At 42.6% G+C, this 24,046-nt stretch overlaps 1 long non-coding RNA gene across 2 annotated transcripts in view; it reads right to left on the bottom strand.

Moving 5' to 3' along the window:
• Positions 1-9,436: 9,436 nt before the first annotated feature.
• Positions 9,437-24,046, bottom strand: part of LOC141993066 (uncharacterized) — a 53,361-nt gene continuing 38,751 nt past the window's right edge. The window contains exon 3 of one of the 2 annotated variants that reach the window (XR_012640770.1): positions 9,437-9,729. This is a non-coding gene — a long non-coding RNA (uncharacterized LOC141993066). Of the gene's footprint in view, positions 9,730-14,534; positions 14,944-24,046 lie in introns of those variants that run through there. The other variant, XR_012640764.1, reaches the window with a different exon arrangement.

Genomic DNA, 24,046 nt, shown 5'->3' with positions numbered 1-24,046 from the left:
TTAAAACCAACCAACCAAGGCAACCTTGATAACATCCAAATGTAACTTCAAAGCTCCCTTCAGACTTGAGATTCAAGATGCCTAGAATTGTAGAGGCAGATTTCATTCTGGAGTTGTCATGTTTGAGCTCCAAAGAGAGTAAGCCCAGACTGGCAGTTACACAGGACTCTACACCAGCTTTGGGAGAGCTTCTCTGCTTGCAAGAGTTAGCACCTTGACTTCTTTGAGATTTGCAACCACTTTAGCACCCGTAGCCCAAACAATGTTTAAATCTGCTTTTCACTAACAAGGTGGTATTGGGGTTTCTCTGGCCAATGTTAAAAACAATTTACTACATAAGATAGAATGCATATATGTGAACTGATTTTCAGCATGGAGTAAGTCCTGTGTACACTGGCTAGGAGCTACACAGTTCCTGCTAGATAGGAGCTAACACATTTCAGGTTTGAAATCTGTCTTTGTCTGTACAAACTTTTTCCAGAAATATTTCTCACCATTGCTAATGCAGCTCCACCAGAGTTAGCAACATTGAGAGACCTGGTGTAGATAGGACCACCAGATAGTTTTACCACTAGATCATTTAGACCTACACTGAACAGGCTTAAATGACACGGTGATTAAAATGCCAGCAGCCATTTGCAGCTCTGTCTGCACTAGAATCCTACCTCTGCTATTTTTAAAGGAGCTGCGGCAGTGTTAGCAATGATGTGGAATTTGAAGGCTAGTTTGGAAACCATGGCCTGGATGCACAAAAGGAAGAAGACATTATAATGCCGAGCACCAAAGCACCTAACTTTTAGGTGCCTAGAAAGTCATTGCACCTCACATAGCCTTAGTTAGGCACCTTGGCTCCTACACAATGAATGGGGAGAGAGAGTTGCCATCCACAAAAACCAGCATACGAGGCAGGAAGTTGCTTAAGACAGCTGATGGAAATTGCCAACCAGAGGGGTATGTCCTATGCCTGCCCCTCTCATGGAGATAGAAGCCTAAGTCCAGGCTGCAGGGAGGTGCCTACTTGTGCTAACGACTCTCAGTGTGAACCCTCTACTAGAGTTGGGCACCTACCCTGTTTTAGCAAAAAGTTGAGGGGGAACTCCCTTATCACTTTTAGCCCAAGGGTTAGGGTACTTACCTGGGATGTGGGAGACTCCCCTGTTCAAGTCCCCTCTCCACTTGAAAGAAAAGAGGGACCTGAATAGGGATTTATCACCTCTGAGGTGAGTGCTTTAACCACTGGATTACGGGATAGCCTGAAAGGGATGCTCTCAATCTCTCCTGTTGAAGCTGTTGCACTCTGGATAAATAGTTAAAGCATCATTGGGCCAGAGCAAGAAAGAGCGAACACAAGAGAAAGTGAAAACATATGAGAGTAAATCTGTAGCCCGGTGGTTCATGCACTCACCTAGAATGTGGGAAACCCTGAATCCAGGCCTCTTGCTCCAATCTGTAGTGTTGGGCCTGGTCCAGAATGCGCAGTACACACTATACTGGTTGTGGAGATCTACAAGTTCTCTTTGCTACATAGTGCAGCAAAATTAGATTTACATACGTGAGAAAGCGTGTTTCTTTAAAGCATAGCAAGTCACTTTGTTTTAGAACAGTACTCCAGTGGTACACAGGAATAGGAAGGGAGGTTATTATTTTTGTCTTTGATAAGGACAGGTACGTACCTTTAAAGCGCTGGATCGCATGATATTAAGCTTCAGTTTTGAAAGGGAAGGTGAAGTTAATTGGCAACTCTTAAGCCAGCATGAGTTATAAAAGAGCTATGGAACAAATCCTTTGAAGGACTTTGGGATCTGTGGAAAGTTAGGGTGTAGTGAGGTAAGCTGAAAGTTTGAACTGTTGTTTTGTTTTTCTGTTTGTAAAAATGTGGGAGCAGGGTATTTATTTCCTATGATAATGCTGAATGGCTAAAAGGGAAATCTGGCTACATGAATGCAGCTGCCTGAGTTAAACATAGAGTTTCAGTCACTGGAGAATTTCTTAAATGCTGACACATGAGGAGCCCTTCACAATCCAACTAACCTAGCAGCAGGAAACAAATGCATAAGGATGCAGAAAGACTATATTGTGTCTGATTCCACAACTGTTACTTGCCTTCTACACTTTGGACCTTATTTTCATTTAAATCCCTTGACATTACTCCAGCAAGGTAACTACAGGGCCCAGAAAGTTGTTATAAAGGTAATTTATACACTTTCACACTGCCAGAGTGATGTAAGGCATATGCTGCGGAGCTGAGGGAACATCCATGCTATGGCCCAACCATGTTTAAGCAAGTGCATGGAAAATAGGGTTGCCGCTTGGATAGTTTTTGACCAGCCTGGCCAGTTTTTCTACACTCTTGACAGTTGCCAGTCATAAGAACATAAGAACATAAGAATGGCCATACTAGGTCAGACCAAAGGTCCATCCAGCCCAGTATTCTGTCTACCGACAGTGGCCAATGCCAGGTGCCCCAGAAGGAGTGAACCTAACAGGTAATGATCAAGTGATCTCTCTCCTGCCATCTATCTCCACCCTCTGACAAACAGAGGCTAGGGAAACCATTCCTTACTCATCCTGGCTAATAGCCATTAATGGACTAAACCTCCATGAATTTATCCAGTTCTCTTTTAAACCCTGTTATAGTCCTAGCAATCACAACTTCCTCAGGCAAGGAGTTCCACAGGTTGACTGTGCGCTGAGTGAAGAAGAACTTCCTTTTATTTGTTTTAAACCTGCTACCCATTAATTTCATTTGGTGGCTCCTAGTTCTTATATTATGGGAGCAAGTAAACAACTTTTCCTTATTCACTTTCTCCACCCACTCATGATTTTATATACCTCTATCATATCCCCTCATCCTCTTTTCCAAGGTGAAAAGTCCTAGCCTCTTTAATCTTTCCTCATATGGGACCCGTTCCAAACCCCTAATCATTTTAGTTGCCCTTTTCTGAACCTTTTCTAATGCCAATATATCTTTTTTGAGATGAAGGGACCACATCTGTACGCAGTATTCAAGTTATGGGCATACCATTTATTCCTACCTTTTGTTCCCTGTCTTTTAACCAGTTCTCAATCCATGAAAGGATCTTCCCTCTTATCCCATGACAACTTAATTTATGTAAGGCTTTGTCAAAGGCTTCCTGGAAATCTAAGTACACTATGTCCACTGGATCCCCCTTGTCCACATGTTTGTTGACCCCCTCAAAGAACTCTAATAGATTAGTAAGACATGATCTCCCTTTACAGAAACCATGCTTACTTTTGCGCAACAATTTATGTTCTTCTATGTCAAGAGGTGTAATTTGCCAGGCTTTTTGCTGCATGTATGTGCGGCTGCATGCACAGTGATCCTGTAACTAGCGGCCACACACATCATGGCTAGGAGTGCACTGAGGCCAGCAGCTGGATCCTGCTCTGCGTGCTGCATGCCAGGCCCTCACCTGCCAGCTGCCAAAACTGCTATGGCTCCTTTTGGTGTCAGGGTCTGGCTGGGAAGCAGGACAGACCCATCACGGAAGGGTGAGGCTCGCCAGCCGGGAGAGATAAATGGAAGGAGTAGGGTGGGGGAGACAGGGGCTTCTGGGAAGGGACAGTAAGGGGGATCCCTTGAGGACTGAAGCTTCCCATATAAGGGAAAACTGGGACTTTTCAGCTTGAAAAAGAGAAGACTAATGGGGGACCTAATAGTCTGTAAAATCATGACTGGTGTGGAGAAAGTAAATAAGGAAGTGTTATTTACTCTTTCTCATAACACAAGAACTAGGAGTCACCAAATGAAATCAATTAGCAGCAGGTTTAAAACAGACAAAAGGAAGTATTTCTTCACACAATGCACAGTCAACCTGTGGCACTCCTTGCCAGAGGACGTTGTGAAGGCCAAGACTATAACAGGGTTAAAAAAAACTAGAAAAATTCATGGAGGATAGGTCTGTCAGTGGCTATTAGCCAGGATGGGCAGGGAAGGTGTCCCTAGCCTCTCTTTGCCACAAACTGGGAATGGGCAACAGGGGATGGATCACTTGATGGTTGCCTGTTCTGTTCATTCCCTCTGGGGCACTTGGCATTGGCCACTGCCAGAAAACAGGATTCTGGGCTTGATGGACCTTTGGTCTGACCCAGTGTGGCTGTTCTTATGTTCTGGGAGGGCGTAGATGTAGTGGGTCATGGACCGGGGTGTCAGATTCTGGTAGGAGCAGTGGTGCCTGAGAGGGGAAGAGCAGGGTCAGCTTGGGGGGCAGGGTAGAGGCCCTAAATAGTGCTCCACAGACCCTGATGTAAGGGGCCTTAGTATAAATGGGGTTTGGGCTCTTTATCTTTGGAGGTCAACCTGACAGTTTCACAGTTCCTACAACACTGGGTGCTCCGGGGCCTCCCTCTGTGGCACTAATGTAATATATACCACATCCATCCATGATGTGAAAAAAGTGTTATGGCTGCAAAGCCAAGCCCTCAAAAGTTTGGGTTTAAAAAAAAAAAAAAAAAAAAAAGCTAAGATGAAGATTGTCCATGACATATATAAAGATTTCACAATGGTAGTCCTAGGCAATTACATTTGAATAGCCCTGATCTTGAAGGCATAATTAGGATGAGATACAAGCTTTAAAAAAAAAAAAAGATTCAGTAAAAGTTCTGTGAGGGGACAGGGGTCTGCCCAGGCAGAATCATCTGATAAGTTGGGGAGTTGGAGTCTGAACTGTCAGTTTTTAACATACAATGGGAATTATTGTTAATTTGCCTACGCTGACAAGCAATACAAAACCCGTGCACGTTGTATTTGTGCTTTTTACCTTGCTGTAACTCACAAAGGGGCGTTGCAATTTCTTCGAAAGAACCCTTGAAATAGCAGCGTTGCTCCTAACGAAGCATACAGAAGGCAGTTAATCATTAATTTGTCATGGTTCATAGTTGCTGTCTGGTTTGCTGTAGATAGTTTGATATAGTGCCTTCCAGTAGACTTAATGCTGTCAGTAAGAGTCACAAGCTGGATCTTTATCTAAACTATTATCACAGTCCAGACGTAGCGTTACAGCCTCTTTTTTTATAAGCCCAAGTTATGGAGTTCAGAAAGGCTTAAAACTTAATAAATACCATGGTTTTTATGGTAATGGAACAGCTGCAGTGGCAGACTCAGTCACACACACGCCCTGACTGAGACGGCCTCAATGCTGTAAACAGGTGCACCTAAAGGCTGAAGCTGGGGGTTGTTTTTTTTTATCCAGGACACTAATTTCATTGTCAGCGTCTAGCTTTACAATTAAGTATGTGTTAGGATAACGTTAAGGAATTCAGACACATCTGGTGAGCTGACATTCCAAGCTCATTTTTTGTTAGGCTGAATTTTTGAACTGAAATTGCAGTTATCATTGTGGAGTTCATATAGCAGACTACTTGTGGAAAAAAATACCTTTCTTATTTCTGGTAATAATATTCCATAGGATCTGGGGAGACTGCCATCAGAATAATAATACATTATTGAAGAATGGTGTGAGCTGGGGTGCATGGCAATAAAATAAGTAATAAACCTGCATTTTTAAATCTCAGACATAGCCTGGGGTCAGATTTATATCTGCTTTGGAGGGGTAGAGTTTAGCTACATGACAGTGCATGTGCGGTGGGGAAGACACATTTGAAAACTTTGGCCTCAGTGTCTTGTCCAATATCATACAGCAAGTCAATGTAAGAACCAATATTAGAAGCAAGTTTTCTCGATCCTTGGTTTATGCCTAATCCATTAAAACATAGTAGATGCATTTCCCGCCTCCCTCCCGCCACTATCCACCTGCCTACCTTTCTCTTGGAACTTATATTTAAGTTAAATATCAACAGTAACTAACTGCATTGCATATTCCTATCAGTTTCCCTCCTTGTGAAGCTGATGCAGTGGATTTAGTTTACATTTGATGAGTCACACAAACCCTTTCATCTCTCCGGTCTCTTTATACCACCCCAAAGTAGGTATCAACAGGGCCAGCTTTAAATGTGCCTTTCCACTGTCACATAGCCAAGTAGGGACAGGACATATAGCCATAATGCAGATGCTAATAACTACATAGATTCCGTCTACACTACATGCTACTGGCTGCGGCATGTAGTGTATGTATAGCTGTGACGTTGCACTCTATATGATTTTATGTAAATATGCTAATGAGTATGAATATAATGTAACTGGAATATACTTCATGCAAAAGGTATCGTGTAAGGTATCATTACAAAGCTTATAATCTACTGAGTGTAGTCATCCTATCTGTATGTATGTATCATTATTTTATCTGAAACTATAAATATGAAATATAACTCTGAGGGCCTATTGTAATTATGCAAAGTGTGGACCAGTAATGGTGGTTTGGAATCTTGATGGCACCCATCAGCCAGGACAATTGACTGTGGATGGCTCTGTTTGCTTGCAGGCCTTCCTGTGAGTCAGGCTGGGAGGAATGAAGGCTTGGGGTCTTACAGTGACATGTGACCATGTCACCTGGTACTGAAATCCATCTTAAACCTGGTGCTTTTCCATTTAGAGGGGGAGGGGGGGACCCAGAGAGACAAAAGATTCCTGCCTTGTGCCAAAGCCATATAAGGGGGCTGCACTCATGAGAAATCCCCTAGCTAGCACCTGAGCTAGAACAAGAGCTGTACCAGGGGAAAGGATTGTGCCCAGACTAGGAAGGCATCCAGTCTGTGAAGGAAACTTATTGAAACATCTGTGAGGGTGAGATTTTATCTGTATTCAGTTTTATTACTGTATTAGGCTTAGACTTGCATGTTTTATTTTATTTTACTTGGTAATTCACTTTGTTCTGTCTGCTATTAATTGGAACCACTTAGATCCTACTTTTTGTATTTAATAAAATCACTTTTTACTTATTAATTAACCAAGAGTATTAATCCCGGGGGGGTGGGGGGGAAACAGCTGTGCATGTCTCTCTATCAGTGTTATAGAGGGCGAACAATTTATGAGTTTACCCTGCATAAGCTTTATACAGGGTAAAACAGGGATTTATTTGGGGAGATGGGCATCTGAGTGTTAGAGACAGGAACACTTCTTAAGCTGCTTTCAGTTAAGCCTGCAGCTGTTAGGGGATGTGGTTCAGACCTGGGTCTGGGTTTGCAGCAGGCTAGTGGGTCTGGCTCAAGCCAAGCAGGGCACTGAAGTCCCAAGCTGCCAGGGCAAGAAAGCAGGGCAGAAGTAGTCTCAACACATCAATTGGCAGTTCCCAAGGGGGTTTCTGTGACCCAACCCATCACAACAGCTTCACCCCGTAGTGAAAAGCAGGCTGCATCCGCACTGTACTGTATAGTGACATGTGTCAGTGAAAGGATCTGGCAGAGGGGAGGCATAGGGGAAAGGCTTCAGCAGCTCCACACTGCCGGTGTCTTTCACAGCATGTGGAGCAGGAAATGGGGAAATGTTTCCTTGCTTCCAGTCTTTCCCTGCTGTGGGAAAGGGCTTCAGTAACAAAGGCTTGCCCAAGCCTTTCCATGCTGCCTCCCCCTGACAGAGCCTATGCCCACTGCTGGAGCCTTTCTCGGTGGTGAGGAAAGGCTCCAGCAGTGGGACACTACACTGCTAAAAATAACAGTGTGGATGGGGAGGCATTGCTTGGTGAGTAGAGAGAGTGTAGGGTACGTATTCATATACCTACCCACACCCTTCAGATGTGTCTTTACTTGCCTAAGCCATGCCTCACCAGCTCTTTATCCCTCTGGCAGGAGGCAGGGGAAAGCTATGTGGGTATATACTGTACATGCCACCAAAGCAACATGTAGTGTAGCCATATCCATACAGTGCTGCACCAGCCATAGGCCCAGACTCTTCCTTATAGAACAGTGGCACTGAGGTGTATTACACATTGCCTCAGTAACCCTGGATAGCCTCAGTCTGGCCCCTTTCTGCCCTTAACCCTGTCTGTTCTGGTTTTCACAGCAATCAGGTAAGTGTTGCTATGCTGTTTGATGGGGATGAGGTGCTCTGGGCCACTGCTCAGTATGGATTACACACTGCACGTTTTCTGAGGTTAATGAGGGCAGGGTAGTTTTTTGTGCCTCTCTCACAAAATTAGATCTGTTCAAATTCACATGCATTTCATGCTTCTTCACACTTTGGAATAAAACAACATAAAATAAGAAAATATATTTATTGCATGTTCTGTACTTGCTGCTGCAACTCTGTCCATATTAGTGCATTGTATTATACTGCCCACTCCCAAATCCCTAGCCTGCATGCTGCGTGCTATCACGCACTTGGAAAGGAACACACAAAGGTTCCATTTATTAGTCGTGTTACTGAACACTACTCCTGCTTCATATTTTTTTCCATTTAACCTTTCACAACATTAAATTTCTAACTAAACTTTTCAGCTTAGACCTCTCTTTCTTGACATCATCATAGATCTGTATGTATCAAAACAAAGTTCATTTTCGTCAGCGAGACTTTTTGTTATTAACAGTAGCTCCTAGGAGCCCTGTCAAAGATCATGATCCATTATGCAAACAGGTAAAAGACAATAAAGGAACCATAGAATGCACTGAACTGTTAAATGTATCTAGTGCTTTTGAAGAAGCTGAGGGCCAGATTCTCAGCTGGTGTAAATGTGTATAACTTTATTGATGTAAACAGAGCTACACCCATTTGCATCAGCTGAGAATCTGCCCTGAGCCTTTCGCTCCTCTTTCCTTCAAAATTAGTTATAGCAATGGGATAATCCCAATGAGGTGAAGCATGATCTTCAAATGGGGAGTCTCCAGTTATCTATCTTCCTTCATGTCTCTCAGTAATTAAGGGCCTTCCTTGCCCTTATGGAAATGTCCTGTAGTATGTAATAGGGATGAAATCAATAGCGTTGTACAATAGGGATCTATAGAATTTAACAAATAATGAGCTCCTTTCTATAAATCTGTAAACCAACCAATAGTATTTAATACAGGATTGCATCCCTGCTTTAGAATTCTATAGGTTGATATACAAATTCTATAGAAGGGTTAATATTCTCTCAGCTTCTGTAGGACTTTCCCGTAAGGGTTGGATTCCTTTGTAGGAAGTACAGTTCAAAAGAATCATGTTGTTTTGGGCTTTGTGAATATTTCAACAAGTAATGAGCTCTCACTTTCCAAAGAGGACTTTATCACCCTTCCCGTCTTTTACAATGTATTTCTTGGCTTCAACATTGGTAATTGTGACCTGACTGCTTATGGAGATGTCACACTCCATCTTGCTCTGCTTGATTTCTGGAAAAGCCATCTTTACTTGCCTCTGAAAGATTAAATCCTCCAGACATTTTCCCGTAGCAGGATAAGGCATGGCCCTGGAATGTCTCAAAACTGATTTAGAGACTGTTTTAATAGAATTCCATTTACAATCTTCAATGTAAGTTGTTTTGCATAAAGCACACAGCCATTACATTGGACTGTGGGCAATAGGGTGTGATCTTCCATGTGTTTAAATCCCTAAAGTTCCACACATATTTCAAAAACTAGACCATTGAACAGTGGTCTACTGTCAGTTTTGATAAAAGTTGCAATACCACATGTGCACAATATATGATTCCAAACAGGAAGCACAGCATCCGATGGAGCGGATGAAAAAATGCCAAGAACGGATATCTGGAATATGCATCCATCACAATGAAAAAACATTTTGCCATTGGGCAACGGTTCATAGAAATCTACTGCACTTGTCTCCTTTCAGACTGATGCTCTGTAATTCAGATATCTGAATTGCTTTAGGAGTTATTTTCCCTAAAAAATCAAAGAAAAATTGACAGTGATTAACCTGTTCTTCTGCCAGTACATTAATGAATGAAAACCATATTTCCCTCTTAACACTTGTTTGATTTTCATGAGAGATTCCTGAACTTAAAAAGGGTTGGAACTTAGGTTCACTTCAGACAAGTATCCAAAACACTCATGTTTATCTCATCTTTAAGGGTCCTGTCCCTAACCATACAACCCTCTCTCCCCATACATAACTCCCCTCCTCAACAAGCCCATGCCCTCCTTCAACCTAGGCTGAAATCTAGAATGGGCAAGGCCCAGTATCCTTCTACCCTTCTCTTTCATCCAAACCACATTTCCCTAGTTTGCTGATGAGAATGTCATGTGGGACTGTGACAAAAGCCCTACTAAAATCAAGTGATATCACATCTATTGCTTCCCTTTACCCACGAGGTCACTAAACCTGTCCAAGAAAGAAATAAGGTTGGTATGGCATTGTTTGTTCTTGACAATTCCAAGTTTATTCTCTCTCTCTCTCTCTTTCTCCTTTCCTCCCTGCATTCCACCTACTGTCTCCCTTACTCCCACCTGTATTCCACTTCCTCTTCAATCTTCCCTTATCTAGTATTCTCTTTCTCCATCCATTCATCCATAATACCACTAAATCCTTTACACATTAATTGAACCAATGGCCACAGCACTCATGCAAGATAGGTAAAAAAGTCCCAAAAATAAGACGGGAAAGGAAAGAGGTGCCCAGCTTCAGGATTTGTAGCCTAGAAAGGCCAGCTCTGGTGGCTCTCCGAAGACTGTATTCATCCACTCCTGGGCTGGCCAGAAAGCATAGCTTTGTAGTGCTAATGGATACCTGTGTCCTGAGAAGAAGTGGTTAGGGCATGAACTGTGGCCAATCTCAGTTCCTTCCTTTATGCTATCTACTCCAGTGCATTGATGGTCCTCCACTTTACTCTTCTTTTAGCCCAATATTGCACTTCCATTGGGATGGACCAGTTGCTGACTTTGTCTGTCATTTCTGTTGATCATTGTAATTCATTCATTTTGTCACCGTGTTTCTTTATAAACTTTTCCTGGAATTTTTATATGCAAGTCGACTAGTTATATAGACACAGATGGCACTACTGTCATAAGAACATGTTCATTACATAACTATATTTCCCACTAGTAACACCAATTTGACTGTTCAGTTACATGGACAATACAGTTCTGATGGTGCCACCTTAAGTAGAACGTTACTAACTTTTCTGTTAATGAAGGATGATCCGAGGAATGGAAAACCTGTCTTATGAAAGGAGACTCAAGGAGCTTGGCTTGTTTAGCCTAACCAAAAGAAGGCTGAGGGGAGATATGATTGCTCTCTATAAATATATCAGAGGGATAAATACCAAAGACGGAGAGGAATTATTTAAGCTCAGTACCAATGTAGACACAAGAACAAATAGATATAAACTGGCCAGCAGGAAGTTTAGAGTTGAAATTAGATGAAGGTTTCTAACCATCAGAGGAGTGAAGTTCTGGAACAGCCTTCCAAGGGAAACAGTGGGGGCAAAAGACCTATCTGGCTTCAAGATTAAACTCAATAAGTTTATGGAGGAGAAGGTATGATGGGATAACATGATTTTGGCAATTAATTGGTCTTTAATTATTGATGGTAAATAGGCCCAATGGCCTGTGATGGAATGTTAGATGGGGTGGGATCTGAGTTACTACAGAGAATTCTTTCCTGGGTATCTGGCTGGTGAATCTTGCCCACCTGCTCAGGGTTCAACTGATCGCCATATTTGGGGTCAGGAAGGAATTTTCCTCCAGGGTGGATTGGAAGAGGCCCTGGGGGGTTTTCACCTTCCTCTGCAGCATGGGGCACAGGTCACTTGCTGGAGGATTCTCTGCACCTTGGAATCTTTAAACCATGATTTGAGGACTTCAGTAGCTCAGACATAGGTGAGAGGTTTATTGCAGGAGTGGGTGGGTGAGATTCTGTGGCCTGCATCATGCAGGAGGTCAGACTAGATGATCATAATGGTCCCTTCTGACCTTAATATCTATGAATCTATGAAGCCAGCATAAACCAGATCTAAATTAGAACCACTATACATGCTAGTGAAATTGCCAAAACTCTCCTACCATGATAATGAGGAGGAGTGCAGATGACCCAGCTCCCTTAAAGATCAAGGCATGAGTCACAAGTTCTGGAGTCACTGAAATGGCAGCATCATGGTGTGACCAAGAAAAAATATGAGGAAGAAAATAGCAAAATCCTCACCCGAAAGAAGATTATATTGCAGATTAATTTTACAGACAGTCATTTGAAAAAAATCCTCCAGCTTTTGTGGGAAGACTGTCTGGCTGCCAGATGAAGAGAAAAATAAGAAAGTTGAAAGTAATTAACAAGAACTACCAAAACTTACACAAAAGTTCCCGTCAATCCATGATCTCTGGTTTTTCACCCTAATTTATGAAGTCAAGCAGACTTTGCTCAGAGATTAAGCTAACAGCTCTAAATGAATACACCAGAAATGGGGAGCATTTGAAACAAACTGAACAGCTGTCTGTATCATCTAGACAATATCAAAAATTGCATTTCACCAAAGAAACACAAAAGAAACACCAAAGAATGAAGTAGTTTCTAGGGCTATGACAGGAGGCTATTGGGAGCATTTCCTTTTGCAGTCAGTTGGATGCCCCAGAGCTTTCAATACACTTGCTCCAAGAAGTTTCTGGGACTGATGGGTTAAAGGTGGATTCCCTTTTGAAAAGCAAGCAACATGGTGAATGATGGGCTGAGGGTGAGGCCCAAAGTTAATATATGCAAATGGCCAAGAGGAGGGGGAAGATTTTGTTTTTAAATATAAGAGCAATTTCAGCCAAATAGTACAGACATGTGACCTGCCAGCACTGGTCTTGCAAATTTTCTGCACTCTCTGCTCATTGTGTAATTTCATTTTTGTGACTAACCTCTGTTTTACTCTTACAGAGGAGGAATGGTAACCAACTCAAAAAGAGATTTCCCCTCTAACATTCAGATACACGGAGTCTGTATTCCAATATGCATTAACTCATATGGGTCATGTCATAATGATGCTTAGGTTAGTGAAAACACCTGTTCACTGTGACCTAAAATAATGCCATACAGCATTTAGTTTTGCTACATAATATGGATGCATTATATGATTTTAATTAAAATGCAGCCTCACGTACTTAATGTAGCAGGTCAAAATGTGTGTTTCACCTATGCTCTAGGCATAGCTTTCTATCTGCTTCTGAGGGCAATTCACAGTATTGGTTTCAATCTATACAGCTCTATATAATTTGGAACAAGGCTATTTGAGAGATCACCATTCTCTTTGTGCTCCATCACAGCACCTGAGATCAGCTGTAGCTCACGAAAGCTTATGCTCAAATAAATTGGCTAGTCTCTAAGGTGCCACAAGTACTCCTTTTCTTTTTGAGATCAGGGGAGTTACTTTTACTGACAATCCCTGGACTTTCGTGACTGGGGACTAGAAGGACGTCTTTCTTAATGGAGGGATACTAATGGGTCACCATTTTCCCTGTTGACTAGCCCCTAATTTCTCTGTTGCTCAGTTTTCCCATCTGAAAAATAGGCATAAAATACTTTAAGTGATTTCAGACTCTCCCTCAAATGGATATTCTTGTCAAAGTGGTCTAGTGATAGAAGAAAAAATAATAATGAATTTACAGTAAAAATGCCAAAAGTCATCAGGCGAAGGGACACATCATTTTAATTAAAATAACTTGGGGGGGGAGGTTTCAGTAAAAACTCTTTCAACTAATTTAATAACATTTCATTAAGAGTTTAAAATCATTTTAAAATAGCTACAGTGCTAACACACTGCCTGCTGCCAGATGTGCCCCACAACTACACTAGTGAAGGAAGGAGGACAGCACAATTATTTATGGGTTTCTGCTCTGTTAGCCTTCCAAAGTTTTATCTGGCCGATCTCAAGGATCTCTATAAAACTGGTTCATCTGTTGCCATCACATCCACCTAACTATTGCACACAAAAATCCCTGAGACTTGGGTTGAAATCTTAAATGCCCTTACAACAACCGATCAAGGTTTAGACCCTGATCCTGCAAGCTCCTCCAGGTGGGCAGGCCACAGCAGCTGTAGATCCAGCAGTTGCTGCCCCAGTTTCAAACTCTAGTTGAGTTCTTAACTCCATAGAGAACAGGATCAGAACCTCAGCCATATGTTCCCAGTGACGTTAATAAGGAGACTTCATCTATCATTGATGAGAGTAGGATTAGGGCACGAGTTTGGTCTTTCTCCCTTTGCTTCTCTTTCTTCATCTCTCCATCACTTGCCCTGATAAATTTACTTCCGAAGCAATGCAGATCTGGTTAGGTAATTAAAAGGTACTTCCTAAGGTAACTTACCCTGCTCTACAGTATATTAGAACAGCTGATCAATAGACTTAACTGCTAACTGACAGACTGAACCTATAAAAAAATCTTTTCTCTCCTAAGAACTTGTTCCAAGACTGCAGGACCCAGGGTAGAAAAGAACATCTGCAACCGTTAGTGGAAACCCTAAGAATTCTTGTGAATAAACAGATTGGAAACTAAGTTGGAAATTTTAAAAAAATGAAATCCAGTTGAGCTACCCAGTTTCCCTGGGAGAATTCAAGTCTAGCCAACTCAAGTATAAATACATGTGGTAGTGATCAATGTATGCTGTTTCCAGTTTACCATCAAAAACAATCATAGCTAAATTACTGTCAATGAAGTTTAGCTTTTAATGAAGAAATGTTACAATTTTCAACATGAGTTTGACTACATCTTCTTTACAATTAAAACATTAGGAAAAAGAGGGAACACACCTTTTTTTAAAGAACTTTATATACATATTTTGTCTACCTTTGCCAAATGTAACCAGAATCCTAGATAAACATTAATAAATTAAAGGTACCATTAATAGTTGTTGTTGAACAATACAGACATCTTTTAAGTTTTGGGTGAGCCAAGTATTGCACCAGTTTGCTTTTATACAGGTTAGTAAAGGTAACCGATAGCAAATCAGACTCAATTAAAAAAATATTTTCAAAAGCTAAGGTCTCTTATTCTATTGATTTTCACTTCTGCCCACACTGTTTTCTTGAATGTGCCTTCTTCATTTTAGTGGTATAATTGCTCTCTCAGCTTTTAAGTTAGCATAACCCTCTGGAGACTGTTTTCAGTTTTCTCTGATGGTTCCTACTGAATGACAAAACAAACACATTTGGGTTATATGGCTTGTAAGTTAACAGTTAGAAGTTTGCAGCTTCGTGGGAAATACTTCACTCATATAAAAAGGCCAATATTATTTGGCTTGATTTAACATAGCTTTGGTACGTAGTATAAATCAGTTACAGCTGACTTACCCCTGCACATACTCCATGGGGGAGGAACACATGCATGTTATCAATTCATTATTTGTGCTGCAGTTTGTTACCACTCATGTGCAGGACAGCGACATCACTGTCTACCCTCAATCTGGGGGTATAACATTAATGCCAACAGATATCAAGCTGTTGGGAAGAAAGCAAAAGCTAGACTGTGGTTGGATTACATTTGATTGCCTAAACAGAACAGCTCTGAAAGCATGGGAAAATAAAATAAAAAAGATAGCAAAACAAAAAACCCATAAAGCCGGCCAAGCTCCCAAACTCAAGGGGCTGGGGGGAAGCTAGTGAAGAACTTTAATTAAAGTAAATGGAGAAATCTCCCCTCCTCTTTCCAAAAGGGACTTTAAAATATGCTATTTTAGCTCTCAGCAAATAGTTGGGGGGCGGAGGGGGCGGGATTCAGAATAATTTAAAAAAATGAAATCTTCAGCAGTGTTTTCAATCCACACTTCCCTTCCTTCCCTACTAAGCTCAAGGGAGGGGAAAGCACTTTAAAGCAGAGACTGGCCCAAAAGGTTCAGCAAGATCTGGTGTTTTTCATAGATACACAGATGCACCAGGTGTTTATACAGTTCAATCGATCTTTGAAGAAATGTAATGACTGTGTGTCTGAGTTCCCCCCTCCTCCTTGCTGGCTGGAATTAGACCTATTCAAGTGACTGTGCTAATGCTGCCCTCTATTGGTTGGTGAGAAAAGAGGATACAAGTCTAAATATTGGAGCTACAGAGAATCTTCCTTCACTAGCTCGGGTGACGGAGGCTTGCTTTCTTTTGGAGCAGAAAGTTGTGAGGTTTCTTCTTCATTTTACATCTTGTGGGAGTTTCTGCTAGTGGTGATGTAAATGTGTAATCATTTGTGGCTATGGATTATTCAAGTACCGACATCTTGAATATTACTATTCCCAAAGTAGCACAGCATAGGAAACTTCTGACAGATGTTACCATGGTAGCTATTATTGGTTTCAATTATGTAAAGTATTAGGGACTTATTTGCAGGCACCAAGGCATATGAGCTACATTAGGCTGCATTCATCTCTACTCTGAAGTGTCCTTTAAGGGCACAATCCAAACTCCTGCTCTTCCTTTCTACATCACTCTGTCCCTCTGAAGCAGTGGTGGGCAACCTGTGTCCCGTGGGCCGCACATGGCCCGTCAGGGTAATCTGCTGGGGGGCTGCGAGACCGTTTGTTTACATTGACCATCCGCAGGCACAGCTGCCCGCAGCTCCCAGTAGCTGGGAACGGCGAACCGCAGCCATGGGCGGCTATGCCTGCGGACGGTCAATGTAAACAAACAGTTTCACAGCCTGCCAGTGGATTACCCTGACGAGCCGCATGCAGCCCATGGACTGCAGGTTGCCCACCACTGCTCTGAAGCCTTGGCTTCCACAGAGACAACAAAATATGAACCAAGTTAAAATTCAATGCACTCATGAAGCATTGATCTTGTTCTCAACATTAGTTTATCTTTACAGTACCTTCAGCAGGCTGAAATATTCCCTTGCAACTTCATTATAAGATCTAGTTTAAATTTTCATCCTTAATCACTATAAATCATTCTTCTCTCTGTCATTTTCTCAAAAGTCCCTCTTTAGTCTTCTGTTCCTTAAACTGTACATTTTACATTCTCTCAATCTTTCTTTAGAGCCCATGACATCTAATCCACTTAGTAGATGGACAGAATATATTGATTTTTTTTTATATTTGGAGGTGTCAAGAACTGTGTACAGTATCCCAAGACCTCCCAGAGATGTACAAAAAGAACAAGATTGGATTCTTTTAGCCATAAGTGTCAGTTGGGGCTGCAGCTGTGCCCAAATGTCTTTGCTGCTGCCACCCAAGGACAGAAAGGGTAGGATGGGCCCAACTATCCCTCAGTTCCTGCATGAATACAGAATCCCAGAGGAGTAGGACACAGTAGTAGCAGAGAACAAGGGCTGGCCATGGAATCCATGTGGACAATATATCTCAAAGAGCCTCAGTTACTTAGGACAAGTAACCATTCTTTCTTCTTCAAATGACTGTCCACATTCATTCGGCTTTTGGCAACTAACAAGCAGTTTTCTGTCCTCTTGGAGGTGGGATCTTGGATTCCTGCTTAATGTCATAATGACTGCAGACAGCCCTACCAAAATGAGCTAAAGAACAGTGTCTTGGAAACATGAGGCCAGAACTCCACACTGCTGCCCTTCAAATTTCAGGTACAGGGACATTCTCCAAACTGGACATTCTCAGGTACAGGCTGCCTGAGCACTAGTGGAATATGGCTAGGTGGGTTAAACCTGGCTAGCTCATTCCATGTTCTTATGCACTTGAAGACCCATTTTGATAATCTATGTGAGAGTATTGCCTCACCTTAACCCTATCAGCAAGGGCCACAAACAGGCTAGGCGTGTCCCTGAATAATTTTGTCCTGTTCAAGTAATGAGACAATACTCTCACTAAATCAAGTGTGTGAAGTTTAGCTTCTCCACAGGTTGACTGAGGTGTGGGGAAGAAAACTGGGAGATTAATAAATTGGTCCATACAGAACTCAAACAACTTAGGCCAGCAACTTGGGGTGAGGCCTGAGGGAAATCCTGTCCTACGAAACACTGCATAAGGGGGACCTATTATGAGGGCCTGAATCTGCCCTATCCTTCAGGCTGATGTAATGGCTATTAAAAAGGCAGTCTACACTGACAGATAGTGTAGGGGACAGGTTACTAAGAGCTCAAATGGGGAACCCATCAATCCTGTTAATACTGTACTGAGGTCCCAAAAAGGGAGGGGGCTCCCAAATTGGGGCATAAAAATGGGTTAGGCCCTTAAGGAACTTGCTACCGTAGGCTCTGAAAGTACAGTGTGGCCCCTGGTTAGGAGAGTGATGTACACATATTGCTCCTAGATGGACCTTTTATGGAACTTAGCGAAAGTCAAGGTTGTTTCAGAGCCAGTAATAGTCCAATATGGCTGAAACAGGTGATGTCAAGGGAGACGGCCGATGCTGAGATGCTCAAAATAAAAAACCCTTCCATGCAGTTTTATAAGTCAGTCTAGTTGAGACTTTCCTGCTTCAGAGCAGAACGTTCTGAACTTCAGCTGAACAGCTTCTTTTGGTGGACATCATCCAGTCAGCATCCACGTTTTAGATGTAAGGATGCTTGATTTGTGATTGTAATGTGAGACTCTGACAGGCAGATCAAGCAAAGTGATCCGGGGCTGCATTGAGAAGTTCACTGGATCCAAATAACTGAACTCCCTAGTTCATGCCAGGGCTGTCATAATCATCAATGTAGCATCTTGCCTCTGTTTATTCAGGACCCTCAGTATCTTGGGGAACAGAGGGGATGGCATACCTCCGTCCTGGTGACTAAGGCATGAGAAAGGCATCTGACAGGGAGCCTGCACCACCAAGCACTCTCTGGAGCAAAACACTTGGCATTTCTTGTTCTTAACTCTAAAGGCACCACCTCCTCCACTGCTCCAGGTTGTAGAAGTTATCATGAGTCACCATCCTGATTTTGAGATGATGGATGAATTTACTGAGGTATCAAAGGTCCAGAAAGGGATGCCTACTCCCTTTTTTCTATGCAATGAAACAATAGTTGGAATTAAAAACCCACTGCCACTGAACTTTAAGGGCACTTCCTCCATTGCTCCAAAGTGTAAAAGGGAGTTCACTTCTTGTTTCAACAATATCTCATGAAAGGGGTCCCTGAAAAAGCAATGGGGAAGGTGGGAAGGGACTGCAATAGGGTAGAATATCCCTTTTCGACATTTCCCAGAACCCACTGATCAGAGGTGATTCAAGTCCAGGCTTCCCAGAATTAAAAGAGGTTGTTGCCAGAGGGTTGGTGGTAGAAAGGAAGGATGTCACAAGAGGTTCTGTCAGGCTCTTGACACTGTCATCAAACCTCCTGCCTGGTGGAAGACAGAGATCATGCAATAGCAGAAGATGTGGAGGGTCACCATTGCTTCTCTCTTGGCAGCTCTGAGGTTATTTGAGGCTCATAATAGTACTGGCCAGCTGCCTGGAGGAATGTTGTGGTCTCACGTGCATACTTCTTGTGGCTGAGAAACAGATCCAAAGAATGCAGAGTTGCCCTGGCATCCTTTAACAAATGGAGAGCCTCATCCATCTCAGAATTTAAAAGTTCACTGCCTTCAAAGGAAAGGACCTCATTTGTAGTTAAGACCTCCCTGGAATCCCTGAGAACGGGAGCCAGGAAGATCTTCCCATCACCACAGATGTGACTGTAGTACCCCCCCACTATATCGGACTCATCCAGCTCAGCTTGTAGGGAAGTGAGAGCTATCAGTTATCTCTTGGTCATGTTTGCTTCTAAGATCCACAGATCCAGGGCAGCCTGTTAAGTGGATAGCACCTGAGCCCAGGACCCCAGGGCTTCCAGGGGCCACAGCTCTGGGGCAGTCAACCAGAAGCACTACTTGAGCCCGGATTCCATTCCCTTTCACAGAGAATTATGAAATTTGGAAGTGGGGGTGTTCCAATCCAAACCAGAGCACAACCAAATTTCAAAATATCAAAATCCTCCATGAAGAGGAGGACAGCTCTACAAATAAGAACCTCAGTAAGAAGACACCTTTGTGTCCTCTCATCCTTCTTGAAAATAAGGAAGCTCAAAAGATGCACAAACATTAGTAAGTAACTAGGCAATAGCTTTATTTTCTTCCTGCAGCAGATCAGCTATTGTAAGTGTATATATTTTTCTCAACACATAAGAGCACATTTATGATCTTCCAGATTATACAGAATGTGTTACACATGTATTGTAAGCCCCAATCCCACAAAAAGAGTTAAACACTTGCATAACTCAATGGGACTCATCATGCACATAAAGTTATAGATATGCTTAAATCTAAGCTCCATAGTTCTGATGTATTACTAATATTTTTCTTTGTCTCCCCAAAAGTACTGAAAAAACCCTCATTTTCAAATAGCCTTTTCACTACTCACCTGTTTTATCAAAAATTTGTTCATTGATTTATTCATAGATTCATAGATACTAAGGTCAGAAGGGACGATTATGATCATCTAGTCCGACCTTCTGCACAACGCAGGCCACAGAATCTCACCCACCCACTCCTGCGAAAAACCTCTCACCTATGACTGAGCTATTGAAGTCCTCAAATCGTGGTTTAAAGACTTCAAGGAGCAGAGATTACATTCATATGTATTTTGGAGATGAAGTTTTTCTATTTTAAAGCATCTTAACTTCAGTGCATTCTCCCAGGATGTCACTGTGGAAAGACACCATGAGATAACTTCTTGAACTGCCATAATAGCTGAGAGTGCTTCAGAAATGTTGTCTCTCTTTTTCTGGCAGATAATAGTTTTTATAACATTGCACCACAAAAATCTGTGTTATCATTTATTTTTTTGTATGCTGTGAAAATATCCTGCCTAAACTGAACTTGTAATTCCAGAGGATTCCTTGGTTGCTAACCACAGCATATGTTACATTTTATCTATTGATTGGGAGCATTCGTCATGCAAATTACAAATCACAACTCCTCCTCCCTTTCTTTTTCTGAGTTAGTACAAAAACACATCAGCAAAATAACTGCAGTTAAATACAATGTGATATTTAATTGAATTGGACAACAAGGTTTTTCTCTGAAAAATGGAAATATGGTCTTCTGGCTAAGGCAGTAAAATGGGAGGGGCGGGGGGCTGGGCTCTATTCCTGGCTCTCATACAGACTCCCTGTGTGACCATGGACAACTCATAAAATGACAGATTTTGCTCCTCCCCTATACTCCTCCCCTTGTCCAGGCCCCTATACACCACTGGTCATGTGCCACGGGAAGACCACAGGAGAACTCCTCCAGCACAGGGTCGGGCCATTTATGGTGGTGTGGAGGGAATGCTGGGCTGTGGCTGAGGGCTAGGAGTAGGAAAGCCAGTGGAGCATGATCTATGAGATTTCTGGGCAGCAGTGTAGCCCATATACAGCTTGATGTGTCTGTCAGATATTACAGCAGTCCTATCTGCTCCATCTTAACATGGTGGCCATTTTGACCTCATGGAGCAGCAATCTGGAGGATGCAGTGGTAGCTACCTTCACCTCCCCTATGCCTGAGCTGTACCATATGTGCTGCCCTTCCTGGAGGCACTGTATAGGATCAGACCCAGAATCTCTCTGTGTCCCTGGATAACACTTTAATGTGCCCCAGAAAGATGATGGGAGGGTAAATCTTTTTGAGATGCTCAGACAACAGGTTGGTGCCAGCCACAGAAACATCTGTAAATAAATAAAATAAATCTTTTCAAAGGTAACATTTTATTAGGGGAAAAAAAAACATATTCTTTTATCTCTGAAAAGGATATGAAGAGCTGTAGCAGGCCTAGTTCTCTAAGAACTAACTTCCACCCTCCACTGGGTCTTCACCTCCCTGCACTCAGCATCCCACTCCTCTCGTGCCCTCTCTTATACCACCACAAGCACCCTTGTGCTGATGAGAATGGTCAGTCAGTGCTCCCATGTGGCACACCATCTGGTTTTGCTACCCAATAACTCAACTGCGGCCCCTTTTTCACTGGTGCCTTCACCTGCTAGTGCTGTGTCCAGAAGCCATTTTTAAATGAGAGACTGTGACTTAAGATTTCAAGTGCAGAGTCAAGAACACCTCTTTGTGGGAACTCTGAGGTGAATCCACACTCCCATTGTCCCCATGCGTCCCCCAAGACCATGATTATCTCCTTTAAACAACATTTAGGGACTGTTCCTGCACAATGCAGGTATGGAGTGTTGGATGTATACAAGTCAAATAGGGCCAGGTAGGAAGAGAAAAGGAATTCTATCCTGATGTGGTAGAAAACGAATAATGGGTGTGAGGAGGCAAAGTAGAGATTGGCACGAGATACAAATATAATTGAGTAATTTAGAAATGAGAACAGGAGGAAGATGGAGACTGGGAAGATGCAGAAGGCAAAGCCTGATGGAAATGGTTAGGATGCAAAGAGGAAGCAGCAAAGACTGAAGAGAAGGAGGGGTTCTCGTGAAAGACCATGGGGAAGAGTGAGAACACAAATGAGGGAAGAAAGAAAAACTAAGGTAGAAAGAAAGGAAAAGAGAAAAGGAAATGAAAGAAATTAATTTAAAATGGTGTTTGGTAAAGTGGAATGTTAGTTGAAGGTGTGCCAGCAAATGAAAGCACACAGAAATGTCTGCTTTTATGTACAGATTCACCACCCTCTCTTTGAATATTCACAAAATTAGATGAAATCACCAGGTGAGTAATCCTCCCCCCGCCATACATTTTAAAGAACAATATGCATAATAGTAAATTTGTGGTATTTTGAGCAGCTCACAACACTTGACTTTAATTCCCCTCAGTTTAATCACTATCTGTGTATAATATGTACACAGATGACTCTGAGATGTGGGTGAGTCTTCAGTTTGACCTTGATCCAAACTGTGGCGATAGAAAGGATGCCCCATGTAGACCCAACCATTATTTCCCCCTCCACCTTCATTTCCAGTTCACTTGCTCACTGGCCTTTATTCTTATATCTACCCCTCCTTGCTCCTGAGTTTTCACCTGCACCTGCAACACCTGCACCTGCAACAAATACAAATGCTAATCTTAGCAATTCCAAAGAACCTGTTAACTCCATGCCCTTTGGCTAGTTTGACAATGATGGGGGCTGGTTTACACTGTGGTCTTATATGGTATGGAGATTTGTAGCTCTGAGCCCAGGCTTTGCATGTTAATTTATTCCTCCTAGATGTGGGGGAAGAATTATTAAAAGGGAGAAAAAAGACTTTTATTTAACCTGATATCATAAGGGAGTAGCGGAAACATTACAATTCCCTATGTCTCTAAAACACTGATCAGAAGAGAAAGTCATGACTTGTTGACCGATATGACTGAAGCTTTTCAAAACCAAAACGCAGCTGCCCAAGTCCACCTCTAACAATTACCCTTTTTTTTTTAACCTGTCCGAGAACTTGCTAGTAGTCATTCTTGGAGACGACACTTGTCATATGAAACATCTTACTTTTTGTGACTCAGTTTCTCAAAAGATGCAAGTCTCATCTATAGCAGTAAAATGAAATAAGCCGAAGATGTTACATTTTAGTTACTATTTTTTTCTTAAAAGTTCTTTCTTGACTGTCAGAGACTTTTGTCAGATTCATGTCCTGAATGCCACTGCAACATTCAGAGACTTGGTTTCAGCCCTGAATGTAATAATCTGTGTGACATCTGCTGTTTGCATCTGCTTCTACCGCTATCACTTAACACAGCAGAAAAAAAATCTAATGCACAATCTCGTGTGTTAACAAATGGATTCTTCCAAGGCGCCCCATTGGGTTAATCCACCTGTTGTGGTTTGGCGTAAATTAAAAGATTTATTCTAACAGCTCTGTAGTGGCTTGGAATAGTTCCTCCCTGTCTGCATCGGAGGGAGGCCACTACACCTCACTACACCACCTAACAGCTGAGAGACGATCAACAGGGGATTGGCACTGTAAGTCAGTAGAGTCTGTAGCCAGCCTTCTGGCTGTGGTGGACCACAAACACCATCAGGCTCAGCCCTCCGGGTGGGGCCAAGCAATACCCACCAGTCAGGCTCAAGCCCTCTGGCTGGGACAGAGCAGAGGCAGTCTTTGGCTCAGCTCCCTGGCTGGGGCCAACAGCAAACAGTCTTTGGCCCAGCTCCCTAGCTAGGAATGAGCAAAGCAGTTGGTGGCCCAACTCCCTCGTGGGGGCAGACACCAAAGAAATGCAGGCTGTCTGTCCTAAGGTGGGTAGGCTGCAATCCCAGGAGTGGGGTTGGCAGGAGGAGGTAAGGGCACCCGAGCCCACCCTACTCCACCATGTCCCAGCCTAGGCCCCAACAGTGTTGGGGAATCCTGCCACTGGGTCAGCAGAGATCCTGCCAAAACACGCTGACCATGACTTCAG

This window comes from Natator depressus, chromosome 1 (assembly GCF_965152275.1).
Source record: "Natator depressus isolate rNatDep1 chromosome 1, rNatDep2.hap1, whole genome shotgun sequence".
Taxonomy (NCBI): Eukaryota; Metazoa; Chordata; order Testudines; family Cheloniidae; genus Natator; species Natator depressus.
Note: the sequence above shows the minus strand (reverse complement) of the source record. Positions and strands in the feature narration are given on the sequence as shown.